Source organism: Canis lupus, chromosome 3 (genome assembly GCF_003254725.2).
Source record: "Canis lupus dingo isolate Sandy chromosome 3, ASM325472v2, whole genome shotgun sequence".
NCBI lineage: Eukaryota > Metazoa > Chordata > Mammalia > Carnivora > Canidae > Canis > Canis lupus.
This window is the reverse complement of record NC_064245.1, coordinates 76,324,279-76,343,022: the sequence shown is the minus strand read 5'-3', so window position 1 is coordinate 76,343,022 and position 18,744 is coordinate 76,324,279.

Sequence of the window (18,744 nt, the reverse complement as noted above, 5' to 3'; positions counted from 1 at the left end):
ATGAAAAAAAAAATGGGACAAAAAGGAAGAGAAAGCTACTCCCTTTTCTTTCCTCCCTTCCTCCACTCTTTTAACCCCTTTCTTTCCCTTTCTTCTGTCCCTGCTTCTTCTCTTTCTTCCATCTGGTCTTTCATGCCTTTCTATTTTTCTTTAATGATTTTATATTATGATTTAATAATGAGTACAGTCTAGATATCAGCTTCTTAGGTAAGAAGAGAATCTTTATATGAGATTCTTTGTCTTTCCATATTTTAAAGTCTTGGAAAGCAATGCATATTGTAATAGTTTATAGAGCAAAACAATTGTAGTAGTCATGTTATCTCAATGTCACAGTTTTTATAAGATATCACAGAGAAGATATTAAACATTCACAAATAGATGCTTCTAATTGTAGAAAGAGGTATGCAAATATCAGAAATAAAATTGTCTTAACCTATCCTCTGAGATTCATTGTTTACTCAGAAAAACTTTGTCAATTTTATAGCCGGAGAGATCAATTTTGGATCATTCTTTCCTGATGAAAAATTTCAATTATGCAAGGTCTTTAGAGTCTATAAAAAAAATTCTTCCTTGAATCTTACTTCTTTCTGGCTCTATTTCCTTCCTCTTATCCCAGCAGATGACAGGTAATTGCTAAAATAGATAACTTCTATAAAGATCATAATACGGTCTTCAATTAGCAATGCAGTTACAAATTTTCCCTTCTATCTTTGAGGTCCTGGAAGACTTTCAAATCATTTACTTAGACATTTATTTACTAGCTACTTAGGAAACATAATTATAAACTGAGAATATATGCATTAAGTTCTGTGTACTCCATAAATGGCACCCAAGTTCTCAATTCGACAGTGATAACTATCACTCAATATACACTATATAAATTAGAAATCCATTCTTAACCTGTAAATAGTAAGTCTTTTAAAACATGACATATTTACAGTTAATCTTCCAAATAGTATACATCATTTTTTCTTAACCTGAAACTTGTATTCATATGTAAAAAGGTAGTTGTCTTGCCTCCACAACTCATATGCTGTAGAAATAACTTTATTGGTATGCTTTCAGTTTCTTTATTCATAGAGTAGGAAAACAAATGATTGTACTTGATTCTAAGATATACATTTTTTTTCACATATTAAGCTTCCTAAAGTCAACATATATCTTACATTCAATATAAGGAAGAATTTTACCAGACATTCAGATATTATGTAGCTTCATTTGTTGCAAGTGTTCAAATTTAACTTAGAATAAGCTAATATTTCTATTCAAAGGGCTTTTCATATTACTTGGTCCTTCCTTCCCAAAGTAGAAGTTAGAACTCATTCCCCTAGTAATCCTTGGAGTTGGAGTGCTGGCATGTAACCCACGTTCTCCAAGTGAGGGACATCTATGCTTTATAATTTTAGAATTGAGCAATGTGAAGAAGTACATTATATGAAGATGCAAGTACACACAGTATTGATCATTTAATATATGGGAAGATTAGCATACTTTCATTTGCAGTAGTAGCAGTAACAGAGTTTGTGTTCAGTCACTAGCATCAATGATGTATGAATCATCCTCCCTCAATTTACTGATGTCAAGCCTGGGGGCAATGGAGATTTCACTAAATCCATTCAGTATCTGTAGTTCTCTTGACTATGTAGCACCCAAACCTGGTTTTCAGGTACTCCTGGTAAGCCTGTTAGTTACCTAATGTTACACGCTCAATTTCCTTTCTGCTTAAAGTGGGCAGGAACCAGAATCCTTGAATATTGGACTTCTCATTAGGTTGTCATCTCATTCATGTTATTTGAGCCATGAGTAAGTGAATATGGATCCCTAACTGTCTTAAAAATTATTACACCATGCAGCGTGCCTGGTTAAGCATCCGACTCTTGTAGGTTCAAGTCATAATCTCAGTGTCCTAAAATTGACCCCTTACATGGGGCTCTGTGCAATGCATGGAGCCTGCTTAAGATTCTCTCTCTCTCTCTCCCTCTCCCTCTCCTTCCTTCACCCCAGCGTTGCCTCCTTTCTCTGTCAGAAAAATAATTATTACGTCATGCAAAACGCTATGGGTCATTCAGAAGATTACATGTCATAGGGCATACAATATAATAAATGGACATAGAATTGCCAAATAGTTCAGAATCCTCAAAGAATTTCCTAAGGTAGAGAGGTATTTTTATGAGTAATTTATTAGTTAAGGAATAACATTCAAATGCTGAATATTGCTGGGTCATAAGCTTCTGACTTCTTTGCAAAAGAACTTGTTAAATATCAAGAATATTTAATTTAACCATTGAACAAACTAAAAATAATTTTTAACAAATAGGGATTGCAAATAAAAACTAATATTATTTAATCTGTCTTGGAGTTTCCCTAGTATAAACCATAATATTTAAGGTAAAAAAGAAATCAGGATATCCTTTATTATTTTTATTATTTTTTAAAGATTTTATGTATTTATTCATGAGACAGACAGACAGACACACACACACACACACACACACAGAGGCAGAGACACAGACAGAGGGAGAAGCAGGCTCCATGCAGGGAGCCCGATGTGGGACTCGATCCCCGGGCTCCAGGACCAGGCCTTGGGTTGAAGGCAGCGCTAAACCGCTGGGCCACTGGGGATGCCTATAAATCAAGATATCCTTTAAAATTTGAATATGTACAAGATATAAATAAGAAAATAAGAAAGTTATTTACAGCTTTATGGTCTACAAATGATAGAGCTGCAAGACACAGATTGTCACTAAGGAGATTACACATGGAAAACCAAAGTCAAGAGGGGTGACAAAAACAAGTCCACTAAAGTTGTTTGAAGCTTCTTGATCCTATAGTCAGAGCAAACATTGTATATAGGCCAGCTCTTAACCAGATTAACATAAAACTTCACATAAAAAGCCTATTTGCCTCAGTTCCTATTATTCAATACAACATGTTTAGTTTTCTTTTTTTTTTTTTTCAACATGTTTCGTTTTCAACAAAAACTTAACAAGGCTTGCCAAAAGCCATGCTAAAACCTGGTCTGAAGAGAAATAGCAAGAATCAGAACCACACTCAGCTATGACAAAGAAGTTATCATTTTCAGACAGCAAATTTAAAATATCTATGATTCATATGTTAAGGGTGCTAATTAAAAAATTGGACAACACGCAAGAACAGATGGATAATGTAAGCAAGGAAATGAAAACTCTTAAGAAGGAATCAAAAGAGAACATGAGAAATCAAAAACATTGTAACAGAAAATGAAGAGTGCCTTTGATGGGCATTCAAAAAGAAAAGACACAAATGGCCAATATTGGAAATGAAATGACACGAAGTGAGAGAGAGGTCATCCCTACCGACCCCATAACAATAAAAAGATAATAAAGAATTTACAAACAACTCTACGCCCATACATTTGATAACTTATATGGAATGGACCAATTTCTTGAAAGCCACAAACTACCAAAACTCACAGAAAGATAAATAATCTGACTATGTTGTATCTAAAAAAAAAAAATTGAATAATACATTCTAAGATCATTGCTTTTTCTATTTTTTATCATTGCTTTTTCTAAAGGAAAACCAAATATAAAAAAGTTTGTATATAGGATCTCAGAAAAGCTTAAAGCTTTGTGAGGAAATAAAAAAAAAACGTTATTTCAATCCACAGATATGGCAGTATGTATATATACATATTTTTAATTCTCTGAATGTGACATTTTTTCTAGGTTAAAGTTGAAGAATAGAGTAATGACTATTAGCTTTTAAAAAACAGTTTCTTATAGTTAGATCATTTGATTACTAATCAAAGGGAGAATTGAATCATGTTAAAATATTAAAATTCTCAAAAAAGAAAAATGATGATAATGATAGGAAATTAGAAAATTAATTTTAAGAGTACAGATTTATGGGTTCTGAGTGTATTAGTTTCCTATTATTAAAATAACAAAATAACAACTTACTACAAATTATGTTAATACCTGAGAGCAAAACAATTTTATTATCTTATAGTTTTGGAGATCACAAGTCCAATACTATCTCATTGGGTTAATAGCAATCTGTCAGTGCAGAGTGCATTCCTTTCTCTAGACTCCTGGGGAAAATCCTTGTTCCCTCAAGTGTTGGCAAAACTTATTTGGTCTATCTCACTGTACTGAGGTCTCCTTTTCCTAGCTAGTTGTAAGCTGGAGGCTACCCTTTACAACCAGGAGCCTTTCTCCTGTCCTTGCACATGGCTCTGTACTCCTGAGAACTGACCACAGGGCATGAAATCACCCTCTTGCTGCCATCTTTCTTTCCTCTTTTTCCTTTATTGTATCTCTCTGACCTGCTCTTTTGCCTTCTTCTTCCACTTTTAACTATCCACATAACTGTTTTGAACCCACCTGGATAATCCAGGACACCCTCCCTATTTTAAAGTCAAATGATTAGCAACATTAATTCTATCTGCAAACCAAAATTCCCTTTCATCATAGAATGATAATGTACTCACAAGTTTGATACCAGGATTATAAAATGTAGACAGCCCTGGGGAGCCATCATTCTGCCTATTGACCAAGCTTTTCAACCAGATATGAAAAGCTGTTATTTCACCTTTTGCAGACACTATTTTTCATTTAGAATATTAAGCCAATAAATATAAGGTGGGATAAGCCCATGCAGGAAAATAGACTCAAACTTAGCAGCCTTTGGAATTTAATGATGCATTGACTTCTATATTATTTAAACTCATTGCCTCCTTTACTTGTTTATTGAAGAAACTGGCTTCATAAGATGCATAGTAAAAAAAAGGGGGGGGGGTTTAACTTCACAGGTTTTAGATGAGTTTTTGGAACTCTTGTCCCTCTGTCTGTATGATAAATCATAATCAAGCATTAATAATTTCATTTGTAGGTGTTATAATGACTATTCCAAGCAAATATCAAATTTGCAATCCCATTCTAGCCAAAGTTCCTTTACCTTTAGAATGCAAACACATTTTTCTTCTATCATCACAAACTTAGAGGTTTGGTGTTTAATTACTATCAATATGTAAATGATATTTCATAATTGGTACTGAAATATAGAATTGTATCAGGTATGTCTCGTGTATAGCAAGCTAAATTTTTTTAAGATTTTATTTATTTATTCATGAGGGACACAGAGAGAAAGAGTGTCAGAGACACAGGCAGAGGGAGAAGCAGGTTCCTAATAGGGAGCCTGATGTGGGACTCCATCCCGGGTCTCCAGGGTCACACCCTGGGCTGAAGGTGGCTCTAAACCGCTGAGCCACTTGGGCTGCCCAGCAAGCTAAATGTTATAAATTTATTGCACTTAGTACATATATTTTACCATGGCAATCAAGTAAGTGTCATGATTTGTAAGAGCACTGGAGTCTACAAGTCTACAATCTGAGTCATAATTGTGGCACTCTCTTCCTAGTTCTGTATCCTTAGTCAACTCTCTTAGTATTTCTATGTCTTAATTTCCTCAACTATAATAATAGGTAGGGTAATGATACAGCTCAACCCATAGGGTTATTGAGCATTAGCTATTTAACACATTAAAAAAGCATAAAAGGATGCCCAAATAAAATATACATTTACTATGAGATTTTTGAGATTTTTGTGTTTTTCTTAAAAATATAATCACTTAAGTTTTCAACATGCTCAAGTAGAAGTATAGAGACTTGACATTTAAACTATATATTGACTGAAGACTAATGCTGGTAATAAATATATGAAACAGCAGAGCTACAATATTTTGCATCAATACAATTTACTTATTTATTTATTTTAATTTTTATTTATGATAGAGAGGGGGGGTGCAGAGACACAGGCAGAGGGAGAAGCAGGCTCCATGCACCGGGAGCCCGACGTGGGATTCGATCCCTGGTCTCCAGGATCACGCCCTGGGCCAAAGGCAGGCGCCAAACCGCTGCGCCACCCAGGGATCCCTACATCAATACAATTTAAAACAATAGGAAATAGGTACAAATATAGGACATATTTTGTTTTGAGTACTTAAAAAAGAATTTTTCGGGATGCCTGGTGGCTCAGCAGTTGAGCATCTGCCTTTGACTCAGGGAGTGATCCCGGGGTACCGGGATGGGGTCCTACATTGGGCTTCCTGCATGGGACCTGCTTCTCCCTCAGCTTGTGTCTCTGCCTCTCTCTCTCTCTCTGTGTCTCTCATGAATAAATAAATAAAATCTTTAAAAAAAATTTAAAAATAAAAAATAATAATTTTTCTTGAAGTAAATGTTGCTTATTTGTGGTCTGTAATATTTAAAATTACATATAGCATAGTTACACTAGCCATGTTACTTTCCATCCCAACTTTAAAATAATTAAAAACTTACTAAGGTGGGTTATTAAATGTTGACAGAACCTAAGAAACAACTATATTCTTTCCTTATAAAGTTACTTTAAAGACAGTTTGTTCTAAATAAGAGGATTATACAAAAATGAGCCAAAGAAGGAAACAGAAATGTGAGGTATTTATCATTTGCTTAATGGGTCAGTTTATTCCTCTTAAGTATATAGCTTTCCTGAAATTTTCTTTTTAACATAAAAGCTATGAGAAACATAAAATTGTAAAATATGTATATTTTATGTTATTTAAATCCTTAATTTAAACTCTAATTAAATACTTTTGTTTTTAGTGGAAAGCTCAAGTTTAATAATAATAATATTACAAGCCCACCGGGCAGGGAGCCTGGGTCAGGACAGTAAGTGCAGGCTAAGCAATTTAGTTTAATTTTGCAAGTAGAGAGATCTAAAATCCCAGGCCATGATAAGTCAAAAATAAATGAGGGAATTGGTATGAGCTTTAAAAAGCAGACCTCGGCTAAATCTCTCCAGGACTTCCAGAGTTTCATTTATTAAATCAATAAATCTAGGGAAATAAAATTTTGTTCAGATATTATAGAAATTAATTATTTCTTAAAAGTTTTCAAAAACAGTAATTACAAGCCTGGTATTAAAATCACACAAATATCTATGCACACCCAATGCTTTATATTTGTAGTAAGATCAGTTGTTACAGGTAGGCAGAATAAGGAATTGTCAGATGTACTAGGAGTTTCAGGGGTGACAATGAAAATCGGAGGCTGCATCTACTGAGTGCTTTATTACATATATGCCAGATATTGTGAACATGGCAGCAGGTCACATATTAAATGTCATATTAATTTCCCACGTGAAGGTTTAGAAAGATAATATCGCTTGCCTTACATTATAACGATCAAGGTGAAATTCAAACTTACTTCCTTCTGACACCATAGTTTGTATATTTCAATCAGTAGTTTAGGGAGGATGCTATATTTATCTTCTACTCCTCTCTGATGAAGTTATGAGGTCATTTAAGATCTTAGTGAATAACAAAATATAGCAACAGCTATGCAAAAAATATATAGATGATGAGAGGTGATGGAAGGAAGGAAGGAAAGAAGGAAGAAAAAGAAAAAGGTAGCATGTGATAGATCAGATAGATAGATGATAAATAAGATTAACACAAATTGATATTGGGTGACACCTAGGGAAGAAAAGTACAGTGATATGGGAAAAACAAGAAGGACAACAGAATCTTCATGAGCTCTTAATATGAGACAAGTACAATGCTAGTACTTTAATGTGAATTGTTTAACTTGTTCCTAAAATTGAGGAACATCTTATGATTTCCATATTACTAATGAGCAAACTGATCTCAACCTAAAAAAAAACAAAAACAAAAACAAATTTCAGATAAATTGTATTAAGTGTCTATTTACATTTAAGAATGCATAGATCCAGTGGGGTTCAACTCCACTCATTATTTATACAGCAAAGACTGATGTCTCTGAGCTTTGTTACTGCTGCATTTTTAAGTTCTAAACCACAGCTGCTGTTCTCTGAACAGACTTCTGCCACTGACCCCTCTCTGCCACCCTCATTTTCAAAAGGAATTGAAATTGTTATTTGAACTCTTTTCCTTACACTGGCAGGACTGAAGGTGCAATTTGGTGCATCACACAGGGCTGAACCATGGACGGACATTGTACTTCCTATGTATGACCATTAAACAGGTGATTTCCTTAAAGTAAAGCATTCAGCTGAGAAACTGTTTAAATTATTTATACCCAATATTATGTGGGCTGTTCAGATATTTAGTGAAATAATGAAAACAAATATTTCACATTTCTTTTGGGGAGTTATTTTTGAACAGTTTTTGTTTTTTTTTTATGGAATCCCTGAGTGATTTCTTAAAAATTTTCTGAAGAAAAAATAGCTGTCTCCCAATGAGTTCAACACATTAGTTTCAATTTTAAAAAATGAAGAGTTTTAAGGTACACAAAGGCATAACTTGAAATGAGAGCTCTATTTCATTATTCACTTAATAAATATTTCCTACTTGAGAATTTCAGGAAATATAAGGATGTTTGGATCCCTTTTTATAGCTGAAATCGAAGTCCAGTATATATATAACATTGCCTAAGTCTATAGAAGAGAGGCTCTAGGTGTCAATCTGAGAGGAATGCCAACACTGGATGTTGAGAAATCTGAACATGCAAAGGGGTTAGAAATAGTAGCCATAGAGATAAAAAGTGAAAGGGAAGTATGTTGTCTCATGAAATTCAAGAGTCCAGAACATTTCATTAAAAATGTGAAAGATAAATAATAAAAGACACTGAAAAATGCCTGTTGGTTATAGAAAAATAAAGATTATTCTTGAATCAGTATGGATGGTTTTGGTGATGCGATGAAAGCAAATCTAGATTTGGGTGAATTGAAGAGTGAGTGACAACTCTAGAGAGAAGCTATTTGGAAGAAAAAAGAAGAGATATTATCTGGATTAAGGTGTAGGGTCTGATGAAGAATTGTATATTTAGTATTTTAAGCAGAAGAGAATAGAAGATCTGAAAATATTGATGAGAAGGATACAGTTGTAAACAGGAGATGTTAATTACAAAAAATGAGAGAGGGATAATTGATTGATATAAAATTCCAGAGAAGTGTGGAAAGCATGGAATTCAAAACATAATTTAAGAAATAATCCTGGAATTAGAAAGGACTACTGCCTCCACTGGAAAAATATTTGTGTAGGGGACTAGAGTAGGGGTGGTGGTGCAGAGCCTGCATGTGATTGCAGTAATTTGTGGAGTTTCCATCTAAGAGTTTCTGTTTTCTTTGAAAAGAAAGATACATGGTCATTTACAAAAAGGATTGAGAACAAGAGTCAGAAATAGTAACACATTAAAAAAACAAAACAAAACACGTGAAATAGGCATTCTACATGATAGTTGGGATTAACATATCTATTCTTAATGGAGTATATTAATTATTTTAATAGGAAATCAGATTATAACAAAAAACAAATTTGTGACTCCTGTGTGTTTTTTTTACTTTCTTGAAAAATTTGTCTAATCAAATAAAAGGAAATACATACATATAATGAAACGTTATATAAGCAATTGTCCAAGAGACTTCAATTGTTTCCAAAAAAATTTCTATCTGCTAATGAAATTCACTGATGCAGAAGGCTCTTGAGTCAAATATCATGCCTGATTTCTGAAAAGGACTATATAACTTTATGATCAATTATGCTGCTTGTTGCTATCTAGATAAACTAAACGCAATTAGTCTTCATGCTTCAGGATATAAACTGAGAGCCAGCATGTCTCTACTGCAGCTGAATTCATTAGTTAAATGCTCTATTACTCAAATATCACATAAAATTATCAAAAAGTTCAAATATAAGCAGGCCTAGGGATGAAGATGTCCATTGAGACAATTTTGGTACATTTTCAATATGTTATCTGTAAAAACGTAAAGCATTTGTATGCTAAATTGCTATTTGTGTTGATTTTTACTCTCCAAACGAGAAAAAGAAATGTTCCATAAAATAACTGTTAGTAGCATAGAAAACCAAATTACATATTCCCCTAAAACTGTCTATTGAGGTTAACAGAAATGGCAGTGTTGTTTCAGAAGAGCAGCTCTTAAAGCTTGATAAGAGCAGTTGAGGAGGGGTGAGCAGTGGCTAAATCTATTTTCTTTTTCAAGTAGGATTTAATTGCTCAGTATACTTCTTCAACAGTATGTACTAAGTTATCAGAAGTTCACAACTGTCCTTTCTCAACTAGAGCTATCAGAAGTGGAAATTACGCAGTAAAAAAACCAATCTTATAAATGCATATAAACACTTCTACAGATACTGAATACAGAAGGGATTTAGAAGTGAAAATACACTTTTCAATAAAAGTTACTTGGTATGTTAAATACTATAGATTTCTTGCATACAGATTTTAAGTTGATAGATCATCTGCTGGTTCTATGATTTTTAAATAATGCAATTAGTTATAAAAACCTGCTATTGGGGTATTTATTTGGTTAGAAATTGTACCAATGCTATGTATGTCAGTCTATCATCCACTTTATCATAATCTAGCCAACTGAGGTGACCCAGAGTTAAAATGTTATGAATTTTCATCCTATTAGGTTTTTTCCTAAAACAATTGTTTACTATAATGAGCTATTAAAATATTATGCATTTTCATCCTATTAGATTTTTTCCTAAAATGATTGTTTATTACAATGAACTATTATAATAAACTATTAAAACTGAAAAAACTATTAAAACTGTACAATGCAAACTATAAAACTTTTCCTAATAAAAATTAACCTTTGCTTATCATTAATAAATTATATATAATATAAATATATATTTTAAAAATAAATATTAATGCACTCACACGTATATTTTCTGCAATCTGTCTTATTCTGACAGTCAAAAGTAAATTCCCTGTCCATTATTTTCAGGCTTTGTGTATCTACTGCTTTGGCAAGTAGAATATGTATTTTTGGTCCCATTTCAACTAAGTATCATGAGGTCAAGGGTACAAGCAGCGTACTGAAGAAAACATTGCTTGACACTAAATAAAAAATGTAAAATCTCTCTTTAAAGAATATATGTTTTATTTTGTACTTGATTTGACATTTTTGCTTTTATACATCTACTAAAATTTTCTCTATTTTTCTGACTTGTGATGTACACAGTTATTTCAAGCTAAGTCATTTTTATTGAAACAGACTCATGATGCTGCTTTTCTCTGTGATGAGAATTCTACACATAGTACTAACAATAATTCTATTACAAAGAGCTATGCTGATAATAACAATAGGGATGAAAACTGCCATTTATTGTATATCTACTCTATGACAGACCCTGTGGGAGCTCTTCACATGCATCTTCACATTTAGTTTTTCTCACTACCATGAAACAAAATCTGCAATTATCTCCATTTTGCAGAGAAGGAAACTGAAGTTTAGGAAGGTTTAGTTACTTTTCCAAGTTCACACATACAGTAAGCATGAAACTTTGATTTGAACTTTGATCTGTGTATTAGCAAAATGAATGTGCCTAATTACTCTGATACCAGGACACAAAAACATTTTAAATTCGAATTTAGGGCCCCTAGGGTGGCTCAGTCAGTTAAGCATCTGATGTCACCTCCGGTTGTGATCTCGGGGTCCTGGGATCAAGCCCCAAGTCTGGCTTCCTGCTCAATCAGGAGTCTTCTTCTCTCTCTCCCTCCTTTCCTCTCCCCTGCTCAGGCTCACTCTCTATCTAGCTGTCTAATAAATAAATAAATAAATAAATAAATAAATAAATAAATAAAATATTTTAAAATGAATAAATTAGAATTTATTCTCCACCTAATAATCTTAGCTCAACAAAAGCCAGTAGCCTCAGCAGAAATGTAAGCTGTTCCAACCTTACTTTTGTACTAAAATGCAAATAGTGATGAGGTCATTGATGTGACTGGTGTGTGTGTGTATGTGTGTGTGTGTGCGTGTGTGCTTTCTAGAGTTCTTAACTGATACACTGGTACTTTTACTGACCTTTCTTCATATAATTTGCTCAACTGAATTACCATTTGCAGTCATACTAATTGATTAACCATCAACCATTAATTCCTTTACCAAAGCTTGAAAATATGCAAAAGACATCCTTATCTAAAAGAATACAAGACATCAGCATGTTTTGCGATGAACTTATGTAACTTATGAATCAAACATCTGAATGTATGAAAATGGTGTTCATCTTCCACCTGGAGAAGCACTTCCATCTTCTGTATAAAAACAAGGGGCCAACCTAAATTTATAAGACAGTGTCATAAGTTTGGGTAAAAGGCAATGAAGTCTTGCTTAGTCTTTGTCTATGTAAAAGGAGTAATTTCATTACATACTAAATGAAACCTGTCACCCCTAACACCCTTAAACTGGCATCATCAGAAAAGAAAAGAAAATCTAAAACATGATGGCTTATTCCTTAATCTAATGCATGCCAAATGATGAATTCTAAATTTTGGAAGATTATTAATGCATACATCAGTTCTTAGGCCTTCCAAGGATAAGTCACTGAAAAAGGGTCTAGACTGGCCATATTACACTCCAGAGAAACAAACACATTTTAGCTGACATAATGCCATCATACAAGAAGAAAATTCAGTCCATCTTATGTTACTGCAATAGATTCCTTGCTTATTAGCAAGGAATATTATTAACCTTCACCCAAAACAATAGTACATTCTTAACTCAGCAGTTATGGTGATTCATTTTTCAAATGCACTTCTCTGCTCGAATTCCCTAATGGCTGCCCAGTTTCCTCAGAGTAAAAGTCCAGTAATTTGTAATGTCTAATAGGACCTGCGTTGGTGATACTCCTTCCTGACTTGCTCTTTAGTCTTCTACTGGGCACCGTTTGCTAGTCACACCAGCCTCCTCAGAGTTCCTTGAACATTTTCTGCCTAGAATAGTGTCCCCTTAATATACTCATATTTCCTCTACTTATATCTTCTCCTTCAAGTCTTTGCTCAAATGACAACTTCTCAGTGAGTTTTATTTTGGCTAATCTATTGAAAACTTGAATGCCCAGTCTTCCCTTAATCTGTCTGATTATTTTTTTCTGAAGCATTTATAATTGTCTTATATTACATTTTTTTCTGTCAACCACCATCAAAGACCGTTTCACTAGGGAGGATGTCGCTCACTGATATATTCTTAAATCAGTGGTTCACACATAGTGGGACCATAATAATATTTGTGTAATAATTAAAAATAATTGGGACACCTGGGTGGCTCAGCAGTTGAGCATCTGCCTTTGGCTCAGGGCGTGATCCTTGGATCTGAAATTGAGTCCCACATCAGGCTCCCTGCATGGAGCCTGCTTCTCTCTCTCCCTGTGAGCCTCCCTCTAACTCTGTGTGTCTTTCATGAATAAATAAATAAATCTTTTAAAAAATTAAAATAAATAGAAAATAAAAAAATAATTGATTTAATGAATTAGCAGTCATGAGTACATTCAAAGTGCTAAGGTTAATCAATAGGTGAGATTAAGAGGAATGTCCCACCCGCAGGGCTGTAAATAATTTAAAGGTGAACCAAGATATTGCTTCTCTCAGCCTTGCATCTGAGAGATGTGGCAAGACCCAGTCTGGATGCGTCCAGCCATACAGAAGGTTTTCCATCTTTTCTGGTGTTCTATAAAAACAGTAACATCTTATCAAGGTTTTTTTTTTTTTAATGTATACAAGTTTGAGAAGGAAGCAATTAAGGAAACTTAAGTTTGATCCAAATGCTGGAATTTTTAGCGACCCACACTGTACATCAGATTTCAGTCTTTGTATCATAGGAAAGCCAGACTCTATGATCTCTTAGCTCTACAAAAGCAGGTAGCTCCACAAAACTTTACGTTCTCAGGGCCAACCTCAATTATGTAGTACAGGGATAAAGATAATAGGAATTAAATATATTTTCACATGAGGTAATTGTAGATGTGGTTAAAACTAAGAAGGAAACAAGTAAGAAATGAAACGATGGGAAGTACAGAGAGGCATAGTAGACCAACATGAGTATATTGCACACATTCAGATTGCCTGCTATTGTCCTGCAGGTCACTAATGCTCTTTTCACTGATTTTTTTAAAAAACCTTTTCTCTCTTTTCTTCAGATTAGTTTCTATTAGTCTGTATTCAGATTCATGATCTTTTTTCTGCCATCCTCAATATATTATTTAGCCCATCCAGCGATTTTTAAAAGATGTGTGATAATGTATTTTTTAATTCTAGAATTTCAGTTTGGTTTTTTTATACTTCCATTTTTCCAGTAAGATTTTCCATCTATTTACTCCTTATGGCTGTATTTTCCTGTGAGCCTCTGAGATATTTGTAATAGCTGTTTTAAAGTACTTTTCTGCTAATCCAACATCTGCTCTATCTTGGGTTCTGTTCTGTATGGACTACTTTTTCCTTAACTATATGCCATATTCTCTTGTCCTACGCTTCCTGGTGACTTTTCATTTATTGAGAATAATTGCCTCTAGTTCTGTTATGATCTTCAAGGAAGCTTGATTATTCCTGTAGATGGCAGTTGAATTAGTGGGTGACCACCAAGAATCTGTGAAGGCTTGATTTTAATATTGGATAGTGCAGATCTGTAAAAACCCTGAGGTGCTTATCAAATTCATTTAACTTGGCAGAACTCAAAGAGAAAACTTTGTTTCTACTGCAGATAAAATATTTGCCCAATTCTTTTTGCTTTCAGTTGTTACTTTCATCAGGAACCTCAAACTCTTGATGCTCAGGGTCAGGCAAACATTTGAGGGGAGTTTACACACAGACTTTGAGATGCTTCCCTTTCCTGGATCCCCCCTCAATTTCAGCCACTCTGACAGCCTTTGACACTTCATATCAATAAAATATGACTTTCTGTTTTATTTGTCACATGTCACACTGGCTTGGACTGACTTTGGGGAAATGTCATATAATTATGGATATCACCCAGTAAGTTTTATTTTTTCTTTTAAGAGTTGACTCTCTTTAAATATCTGCTTGCTTGGGCCACCCCCCAATGCCTTTGAAGAGTTGATTTATGTTTTGTACAGTGTTTGCAATTGTTATTTCCTTGGGTATTAGTCCAGTGTCAACTACTTTGTCATTTCTAAAATGTTCTTGCTAATATTTTTAAATAAATCACCATTTAGAGAATGGTGCCATATTTGGTGATACATTTCTACCATTAGATATTTATCTATATGGTCACCAATTCCTATATTAAGGAGACTTACAATGCATTAGAAATCATTTTTCTTATTTACTCATTTTAAATATTGAGTCTTTATTCTATGCCATGTGGTATTCTTTAAGTATAAACTGGTATTTAAAACAATCATGGGACAAAACATTTTTTTGCCTCTACATTTATGATGGGTCATTCCTCCAAACTTTTATTAAATTATAACTTGTATTTTGAAAACAAATGGATTAATCAGCTAATATGTTTTATGTTATTAGTATTTACTCAAAATTATGCTTTCGTTGTTTAAATTAATCATTTTGGGCAGCCCAGGTGGATCAGCGGTTTAGCGCCGCCTTCAGCCCAGGGTGGGATCCTAGAGACCTGGGATGGAGTCCCATGTCAGACTCCCTGCAGAGAGCCTGCTTCTCCCTCTGCCTGTGTCTCTGCCTCTCTCTCTCTCTCTCTCTCTCTCTCTCTCTCTCTCTGTGTCTCTCATGAATAAATAAATGAAATCTTTAAAAAAATTAAACATTTTATTGCTTATTTCTTATCAGAGAGGATTTAAAATTTGGTTGCATTTAAGAAATACAAAGATATTGAGCATGCCAAAAATACATAAATGTATCAAGAGTCAACTAAGTATTTTAGTATAAAGAGATTTATATACAGATTTTTTTTATACTCCAGTAATTTTCCAAAAAGAACAATAAGTGATCTAGATAGTGACTTCTCCAGTCACATGACAATAATTTTACATGTGACTTATATTCATTGGAGGTGAGGGAATAAAATGGCATGAAACTCAGAATTGTATTCAAACTATATAGAGTCAAAAGTAGAAGGAATTTCACTTTAATAGCATACGGCTAGCATAGCATCTGGACATTATTATTATAAATTTACACACATAGAGATATACACATATAATACATTGCTTTCTATAATTTTAAATGTTTAAAAAAAAAGTAATGCACATAATCCCATAACCCTTCTACTGTACTATGAGTGTGGGAAAGTCCTATAAAAAAGAATGATTAATTTTCTCTAAAGCATGCATTTACAGAACAATTTCTTTTCATGTTTTATACACACAAAAAAAACTTTCCTACATGCAAACAAATGCAAGAAACTCCACTGTAATGGCCAAATGCCCCACCTAAAAAAGGAAGGGGGGGGAGATGAGCATAAAAGTGTGGATATTTATCCATTTCTGGTTAATTTATTGAACAATATACCACTCTCTTCAATACATTTTAGGGCAAAAGGTTTACAATGGGGTTTCCTGAATGGCCTATTTTACTTGCCAAAGGGAGTAAAAATGGGAGGTATATTTGTCTCCTTGAAAAGGTTATGAAACTATTTTGTAAAAACTTTCCCTTGGGGGCTTTCCAAAAACAACTGGGCCAATTCTGTGTCAAAACACAATGAACAAAACATATAAGACCCAGACTTTTTGAACCAGCAGCTGGACCACCTGCGGCTCTCCTTAACAAGTGGGCCAATTCCACCTGGAAACAGAATGAACACAAGATATAAAAAGATCAAAATTGCTTGAACCAGCAGCTGTTCTATCTGCAGCAGTTAATCTTTCCTGGCAATCTGTTAGAGACACACATTCCTCAGGCTAACAGGAATAAGAACCTTTTTGCTGACTGTTGTGCCTCTGGGACATGCTCGGTTAACAGTTCTTTCCTCAAATGCCAGGAATGAGTCAGCTACATACTTAACCAACATAGGGAAAGAGCAACTGCAATTTCCCTTTTGATGTAAGGACATGAATAGGAATAGTTAGCTTCACTAATGAAATACAAATCCACTACTTGTTAACATTGTAGTTTTACCATTAAGATATTTGAGATATCTTAAGGTGTGCTAGCAATAATACTAGCTAAAATAAAACCTTCATGTAGAATAATGCAATGATACAAATGTGGTCTATCACTTAATCTAAAAATCAAACACTGTATGTGAAATGACACATAAGTAAGCTCATTGTGCTGGCCATGGTTCTAAGTGATGTAGAGATGTTAGCTCATTTAATCAAACACCTGAAGAAGTAGAATCATAAAGACCAGGGACTTGAAGCACTAGGAGGTTAAGTAACTTCTCCATGACTTTATAATTCATAATTAGCAGGCTTGGGATTCAAACACACACTATCTATATACTGAGACCATGTGCTTGATAACATGCAGTGCTGGAGGGGGAGAGAAACATTTACTGGAAATATCTCATTCAACAAAATATACACTGAAATGTGCATGAATACTTTGAATTTTAAATGATTTAAAAATGTGTCATCCAGATCTTTACATATTAGCTACAGTTATAGGATTCATTTCTACATTATTTTGTGCCAAATATTAAACAAACTTTGTCATATGTTTAAAATATTAATAACACAGGGCAATTCTTTAACCATATTCATTACCATTTTTCAGTCTCAAGCTGTCCCGATGTGTACATAATATGCTAAAGGTAATCTAGTGGTAGTCAAAAGTGTTCAATTTGTGAAATATAATTTTTAGTCAACTCATATGCCCACAATATGAAAGTTTTTTTTTTTTTTTTTACCTTAAGAGGCCACGTAGTTTACATGATGAAATCCTGATTCAATTATACTGGTAATCACAGCTTTTTAATGAAATATTATTGTGACAGTTAAAATATATATATAAAGACTTCATAAAAAGAAAGACCAATTCTGACAACAATACTTTGATTTCAGATTTTATAAATGTTATATTTCTAAGTTTTGTATAAATGAGATAGTTATAAATAACTAGTGATATCAGCCTGAATCATAAGTACTCAGACCACAACTTACTGTCTCCTGGGATTTTCCTCATTAGGTCACTTTTAATGAATGATAGTTTTATCTGGTTGGAATCTACCTATTCCTGTATAAACTAAAGATATCATCAGACTCTGAAGATAGACAAAGCTAAGTTTAAAGTCAAGCTTTGGCAGAGTCTAGTTGTATAGCTTAGGACATAGAACTATTACTCTCTAATCCTCATTTGGATTATGGAAATATTAAAAAATTAATCTCATACAATTATTATGAATGCATATTAAATATGGTAATATATAAAATACCTTTACGTCAGGGACAAATGCAACATACTCAGCCTACCAGGGTGATCAACCACCCCAGTTTGCCCAAGATCATCCTACTTTTGCCAGTGAAATCTCAATCCCAAACCAGGAAAGTTAGTCAACTTACACTACTCACACAAATACACCTTGCATATATGTATTTTCATTCTTTTGAGGACACAGTTAAATTTTTTGAAACTAGATATATAGACAGAGAAATAGACAAATTAGCAATATGCAACACCTCGATTTTTCAAAATTTAAATTTCCTAGAATTTCAACAGACAATAATACCAAAGACCAGGAGGCAGGGGAAGCCTCTTCAAAAATAAAACAGATACCTCAAATTTCCTGAGCACAGTTCGTGTAGTTTATGTGCAGAAGGAGCAACCAGAGTTAAATTCTGCTCTTCCCACAAACATTTCTATTAAGTCTTGTTATTAGTTTTGCACACTAATAGCAGAATAGAAGCAAGAACATAAGATGAAGAGAGGCTTCTGTTGACAATCCGACTTAGAACTGACTTTCTACATCTTCATAAGTGGAAGTAAACTTCAAGCAGTAGTACAAAAAGTTCAAGGCTCACATAAAATGATTACAATTAAAGATGTAACAATAGGTTGACTTC